The 6,758-nt window shown below is 39.4% G+C and overlaps 1 protein-coding gene and 1 pseudogene across 1 annotated transcript in view; both read right to left on the minus strand.

The window, feature by feature from the left end:
- LOC114648800 (cystine/glutamate transporter-like) overlaps nt 1-2,817 on the minus strand; it is a 62,719-nt pseudogene extending 59,902 nt beyond the window's left edge.
- The window catches only part of LOC127526862 (cystine/glutamate transporter-like), a 193,879-nt gene that overhangs the window by 138,564 nt on the left and 48,557 nt on the right, over nt 1-6,758 (minus strand). The gene's annotated exons all lie outside the window — the stretch shown is intronic.

The raw sequence follows: 6,758 nt of genomic DNA on the forward strand, positions 1-6,758 counted from the left end.
GTCGCAAAGTGCCCGAAATAAAAAAGAAGTTGTCAGATATCAAATTCGCCGTGAAAAGCCGAGTCGTAGCCCACCGTCTGAGTTTCATATGAAAGCTTATTAGGGTACAGAGAAATAAAATAGGCACACAGTGGGAAAAAGCATGAAATGTCAACTTTAATCTTGAAATTTCCACTTTGATCACGTAGTTTATTTTGTCATTAAAGTAGAACATCATAAACTTCATCTTAAAATCATTAAATTTACTAGTTTCTCAAATCCCATCGTAACTAAAGTAGCACGTTAAATGCTTTGTTTTGTATTTGATCTTCTATGTGCTTTATGTGTGTGAATCACTACGTACTTACTGGCTTTCTCTTCCTCTAACAGGACACAGAATCCATTACATTTGTAATATTACAGCTCTCTGAATAATTAAAATACTGAGATGTATACTTCATATAATTTTCATGACAATAGGAGTTAAAGCATGTTATTAAACATGGAAACAAGGTGGCGCAGTGATTGTGTGCGACCTTCGATGAAATAATTTATTACAGCAGTGCTGTCTCTTTCAAACGTACTATCCTCCAATTCCTGTTCTTCCTTTACTTTCTCCATAGACGTTAAGCCATCTGTAAGCTTATAATGCAGATTCTTCAAAACGTTTAAGGAACATTGAAATATCTTCATAGTACATGTTTAATTATTCTATCCTTCATGCCAGTCCCAGTGAAGCATACAGTGCGAGGCAGGAATAATCCGTGCTACTGCAGCAACACTGTGTCCTTTAATTATTAACAATATAGATTATTTAAATGAAGTTAAAGTTTTATCTGTGTACAGTAATATAGTAAACATATTTTGCTGCATTTTACCTTAAAAATGATATCGTCATCATATGTAAATACGCGCTTTATAAAGTGGCTCAGGTTGTGCAATATTATAACTGTAGTGCAAGTTTACAGTGAGGTGATTGTACTTATAAGTACAAACAGTTCTACAAGGAGCACTTGCTGGACAGATTGATTGCATTTAGACCTCTTGGGATGAAACTCTTTCTGAACATCGAGGTCCGTACAGGAAAGGTTTTGAAGCGTATGTCGTGTGAGAAGCAGTTCAAATAGGAAGTATGGCTGAGGCAGCGTGTGCTTGATGCTGTATACTGATAATCCTCTTTCCGATCAGCTGCTCCGAGTGGTGCAGTGAGAGTAATATGGAAAAAGATGATCCACTGTGGCAACCCCTAACGGGAGCAGCTGAAAGAAGTAAAAGAAGGTGCAGTGAGAGTAACAACGCTAAAGCAGTTATGGTATTTGAAATAGTTTGACCATTCCGTGGACCATTATATTGTTACTGGTTAATTAAAATCAGATGTATTAAACTAATAAACAATATGCGGTTAATTTCAGTGTATTTATAAAGCCGTGTCAGGGATGTGGATCTGAAAAAGAAAGAGTAACCACACAGGAACAGTAGCACTGCTTTGACACTGGGTGCCGCCAATCTGCAAATCCGAGCGGAGAACTTGCGTACGCCAGGGTAATGAGGTACCGTGGATATGTGCGTGGCTTTACGCCAAGTTTAGGTTTTATGCATCGCGATTTTAACGTGGAAACGTTCTTACGCACCATTTCTGCGCGTACGCACCATTTATACATGAAGCCCCAGGAGTGTAAAGGCTTTCTAAGTACAGCCTGGGAGAACCTAGTTTACCAATGCCTTAGACAAAGCTGTACATCCTGATAAAAATGTCCTACGTAGTTGATTTTAATTACATTAAAATACTAAAATATAATGTTAAAATTAATACACATGTACAATTCATTCCATTTAAATTGTTTAAAGAAAGTGACAAACTCTGCATAATCACAAAATTGAAAGAAACTGAAGTATTATGATCAGCTTTAAAATTTACCCATAACTCCTATTTACTGTATCTCTGTATATGCCAATGATGGAATATAATTACCCAATCAATGCACGACATCAAAGAGTTTTTTCAGTAAGAGACGGACTACAGAAAGCTGATTTAGTGGGCCAAGAGAGAATTTCAAGGTGTTGAATTATAGTGAATGATATTTGCCAAGTTTTAACGTAAGGCTGCATTCACATGCTCTTGGACAATCCGGAGTATACTTTGGCAGGTGGTAGGAGCTGGTGATCACAGGAATAAGACCTACCAAAAGAGCTGTAAGATGGTCAACATGATGAAAAAATTGTTGGTATGTATTACAGTACATTAATTGCTAAACATTGGAGTAAAAGTTATAGTAAATGAGTCAAAATCATGAAACAGAAAATCTACTGTACGTTTTCAGCATTGTGGTTCTTTTGTCCATGTTTTGAAAAAAATGTTCCACGGACCTAAACTGAATATGCATATACCATAGAATATAATATTATATAGATTTTTTGCTTTTGTCTTTGTATGAACTTCAGGAAACTTTCCTCTAAGAAATGGACCATTAATAGAGTTTAAACCAATAAATGATGATATTTGTATAATCTTTTCAAGACTTTTAATAATGGATAAAACATGTTTCAATAGAAGTGATGTTTCAGTAAGTATTTCTTTTTTCCACTAATATATTGTAACCTATTTTATACCGGAGGTTGCATGAAAGAGGTTGTAGAATTAAAAATTTAAAGAGCTTTGTGAAACAAAATTTTGAAAAAGTTTTTGTCCATATCAGTGAAAGGTTATTTTGTACTTAATTTTTTTTTTCTTTTGATAGATTTACTTTTTTCTCTTCTCTTGAAAGGTACATCAGTAGGGGTGATTTCAGTTGTATAGTGAGAACCATAATAAAGGTTGTAAATGAAACTGGTAACCATGGTATGTTTACTGTAGTACAGTTTGGAGACTGTACCATACCATACTATAAGTGTACATGGCATATTTACATTGGTACTTGCTTCTAAATCCCATGGTATGGGCTTACTATGGTAAATTTGAAATTATGGGATTAGACAGAAGTATATACAGCAGGGCTATTCAATCGGCGGCCCGCGGGCCACATGCGGCCCAGAATCAACCTCCGAGTGGCCCAGCCCATGGTTCCGCCCATAGATAATAAATTAATATATATTATTCATAAATTGTTATTTAATATAATTTAATATAAATATATACAGTAATCCCTCGCTATATCACGCTTCGCCTTTTGCGGCTTCACTCCATCGCGGATTTTATATGTAAGCATATTTAAATATATATCTTGGATTTTTTGCTGGTTCGCGGATTTCTGCGGACAATGGGTCTTTTAATTTCTGGTACATGCTTCCTCAGTTGGTTTGCCCATTTGATTTCATACAAGGGACGCTATTGGCAGATGGCTGAGAAGCTACCCGGCTTACTTTTCTGTCTCTCTTGTGCTGACTTTCTCTGATCCTGACGTAGGGGGATTGAGCAGGGGGGCTGTTCACACACCTAGACGATAAGGACGCTTGTCTAAAAATGCTGAAAGATTATCTTCACGTTGCTATCTTTTGTGCTGCTGCTTCCTGAAATGACATGCTGCATGGTGCTTCGCATACTTAAAAGCTCGAAGGGCACGTATTGATTTTTGCTTGAAAAACAAACTCTCTCTCTCTCTCTCTGTCTTTGTCTGCTCCTGACGGAGGGGGTGTGAGCTGCCGCCTTCAACAGCTTTGTGCCGCGGTGCTTCGCATACTTAAAAGCAAACAGCCCTATTGATTTGTTTGCTTTCCTCTGTCTTTCTGACAGACTCTGCTCCTGACGCACACTCCTTTGAAGAGGAAAATATGTTTGCATTCTTTTAATTGTGAGACGGAACTGTCATCTCTGTCTTGTCATGGAGCACAGTTTAAACTTTTGAAAAAGAGACAAATGTTTGTTTGCAGTGTTTGAATAACGTTCCTGTCTCTCTACAACCTCCTGTGTTTCTGCGCAAATCTGTGACCCAAGCATGACAATATAAAAATAACCATATAAACATATGGTTTCTACTTCTCGGATTTTCTTATTTCGCGGGTGGCTCTGGAACGCAACCCCCGCGATGGAGGAGGGATTACTGTATATATTATATTAATATAAATATATAGTATATTAATATAAATATAAAGTATTTATTATGTCTATGGTCCCGCCAAAAAACGCACATTCCTACGTAAATTACGTAGCCTGCAACACGCAAACAATGCAGAGCGTGCCGGTAGTAGCTTAGATTACTATCAATATGTCTTTCTCAACACTGAAACGTAAAATTGCCAAAGAAAACCGTAAGTTTAACCCTGCCTGGACTGACAAATACTTGTTTATTTTACCGCCACATCCAAACGCCAAACCGATGTGTTTAATTTGTAATGAGTGCGTTGGAGTATTTAAAGATTACAATGGTATCATGTTGAGAAACACCACACTTTTCGCACCAATTTTCCAGAGGGATCTCAAGAGAGGGCTGCAAAAGTGCAGAGTTTGATTGCATCTTACAACCGGAGCAGTACTACCATGGTGCGGTCATTCACAGCCCAAGAGAGAGCTACTGCAGCATCCCTTCGTGTTTCCTGGATACTGGCAAAAAAGAAAAGGCCATTCACAGACTCTGAAATCGTGAAGGACTGTATGCTGGTTGTCGTGGATGAGGTGATAAGTGACGATAAAATTAAAATGAGCGTGGTATCTGCTATAAAAAACGTACCCCTGTCAGATACTTCAAACATTCGTAGGGTTGAAATTCTTGCTGCAGATGTGTATGAAACACTGTTAGGAGACCTGATGAAAGCTGATACTATGTCTATAGCAGTAGATGAGTCCACAGACAAAACTGATACTGCTCAGTTGTGCATATATGTCCGTTTTTTTGATGGCAAATGCTTCCGAGAGGAGCTGACAGTGGTCTGGATATGAAGCGTGTGTGCATGCTTGTGACAGATGGGGCTCCGTCCATGACAGGGAAAGTGAATGGTTTGGCAGCACGTTGGTCCGCTGTTGCACCTCAGTTGATCTCCTTACACTGCATTGTGCATCAGGCGGTGTTGTGCGCAAAACTAAGCGGGGCGCTCAAAACGACAATGGACAGCGTTATGGCTATAATTAATTTTATTCGCTCCACATCAAGCCTCCAACACCTCTTATTCTGCATGCTGCTGTCAGAAATGTCTGCTGAGCACCACGACCTTCTTTTGCATAATGACGTGAGGTGGCTGTCCAAAGGCAAAGCACTGGAGCGTTTCTGCGGTCTCAGAGAAGAGATCATAACTTTCCTCCGCGGCAGCAAGCAAAAAAAGGCAGAAACGCACTTGAGTCGCATACTGGACGACAACTTCATGGCCGATGCCTGCTTTCTGAGCGACATATTCAAACACCTGAACGATCTCAATTTGGGACTACAAGGCAGAGACAAAACTGTCATCGACCTTGTGGAACAGATGTGCGCATTCCAAGTTAAACTGGACCTTTTCGCAAATGATTTGAGCACAGGCCGAATGCTGCATTTTCCGACACTCCGCAAATGCATCTCATCCCCCGCACAAATCACGGATGTGATGACAGATTTCATTGCGATGTTGAAAAATAACTTTGCTGGTCGATTGGATGGACTTGATCTGCCCACAGAGTTGGCCGTTTTTGTCAGAGACCCGTTCACTGTTGCAATAGAAGGGGACTTATCCGCCAGAGCTAAGAAACTGGTCCCTTCCAGTTTCGACGAGGGGAAATTCACATTCGAACTTGTTGACATGCAGTCATCTGTAACCATGGCACAGGAGCTTTCCACTAACGGGCCTGCAATGTTTTGGACTGATGTCAACGCACATCAGTTCCCTAACATTAAGAAAGTAGCGATCGTCATGCTCAGTATGTTTGGATCAACATATACATGTGAGTCAAGTTTTTCACACATGAACTCCATAAAAAGCAACTCTTGTTGCTCCCTGACTGACCATACTCTCCACCAATGCCTTCGAATTGCATTGACAACTTACGAGCCTAAAGTCACTGCTCTCGTTCAAAACAAAAAATGTCACTTCTCCCATTAAGTCAGCAGGGTAACTGTAGCCTACAATACATCAATAGAATGTGGGATGCGTAACAGAGGCATGCCTAATCACACATGGTGATTTAAAATATGTTCCCTCAGTGTTGTTATAGTTGTGAATACTGTGCACTTTTTATTTTATGCACTTTGAGATGTTCCTGGGTCAAATGTGTGCAAGTTATTTTGTTTCAAAAGGAAACAATGTTATTTCTAATAGCCTACTACTGTGCACTATTTTGTTTTATGCACTTTGTGATCAGATAGGTCAGATATGTAGCCTAGGTCAGTTTTTTTTCTTTTGTAAGTGGAAAAAATAGGGGCTACCTCAGATTCTGTTAATTCAGCTCTTTTTGTATGCACCTTTTGCTCTGCAAACTGACCAAAGTTAAAAGAGAAACAACGAATAAACCTTATGTTTTTCAATAAATTTGTTTGTGTTGGTTTTAAAATTTGTCATTACGAGCTGCTTTGCCGCTAAAATGACTGGCCCAGCTAACCTTCTTGGTTTGACAATCTGGCCCAACTGGATTTGTAATTGAATAGCCCTGATCTAAGTTAACTCTTCTCAACTAATCTGCCTTGCGACCAGGCAGTTGTAGCACTAGCTGCCGTGGTGGACATTTTTGGAGTGGCGGCCTGCCATTAAACTTTCTATTTGCGGGAAACACTGGTAAAGATCCTCTCACTTCTTTGAGCTGGTACAGGATGACTTTGCCAGCCAAATGAGTCAGGACTGTTTCATTAATTTGACCCCCTTCAGATGATTATCATTATTAC

This window comes from Erpetoichthys calabaricus, chromosome 1 (assembly GCF_900747795.2).
Source record: "Erpetoichthys calabaricus chromosome 1, fErpCal1.3, whole genome shotgun sequence".
In the NCBI taxonomy this organism is placed as follows: domain Eukaryota; kingdom Metazoa; phylum Chordata; class Cladistia; order Polypteriformes; family Polypteridae; genus Erpetoichthys; species Erpetoichthys calabaricus.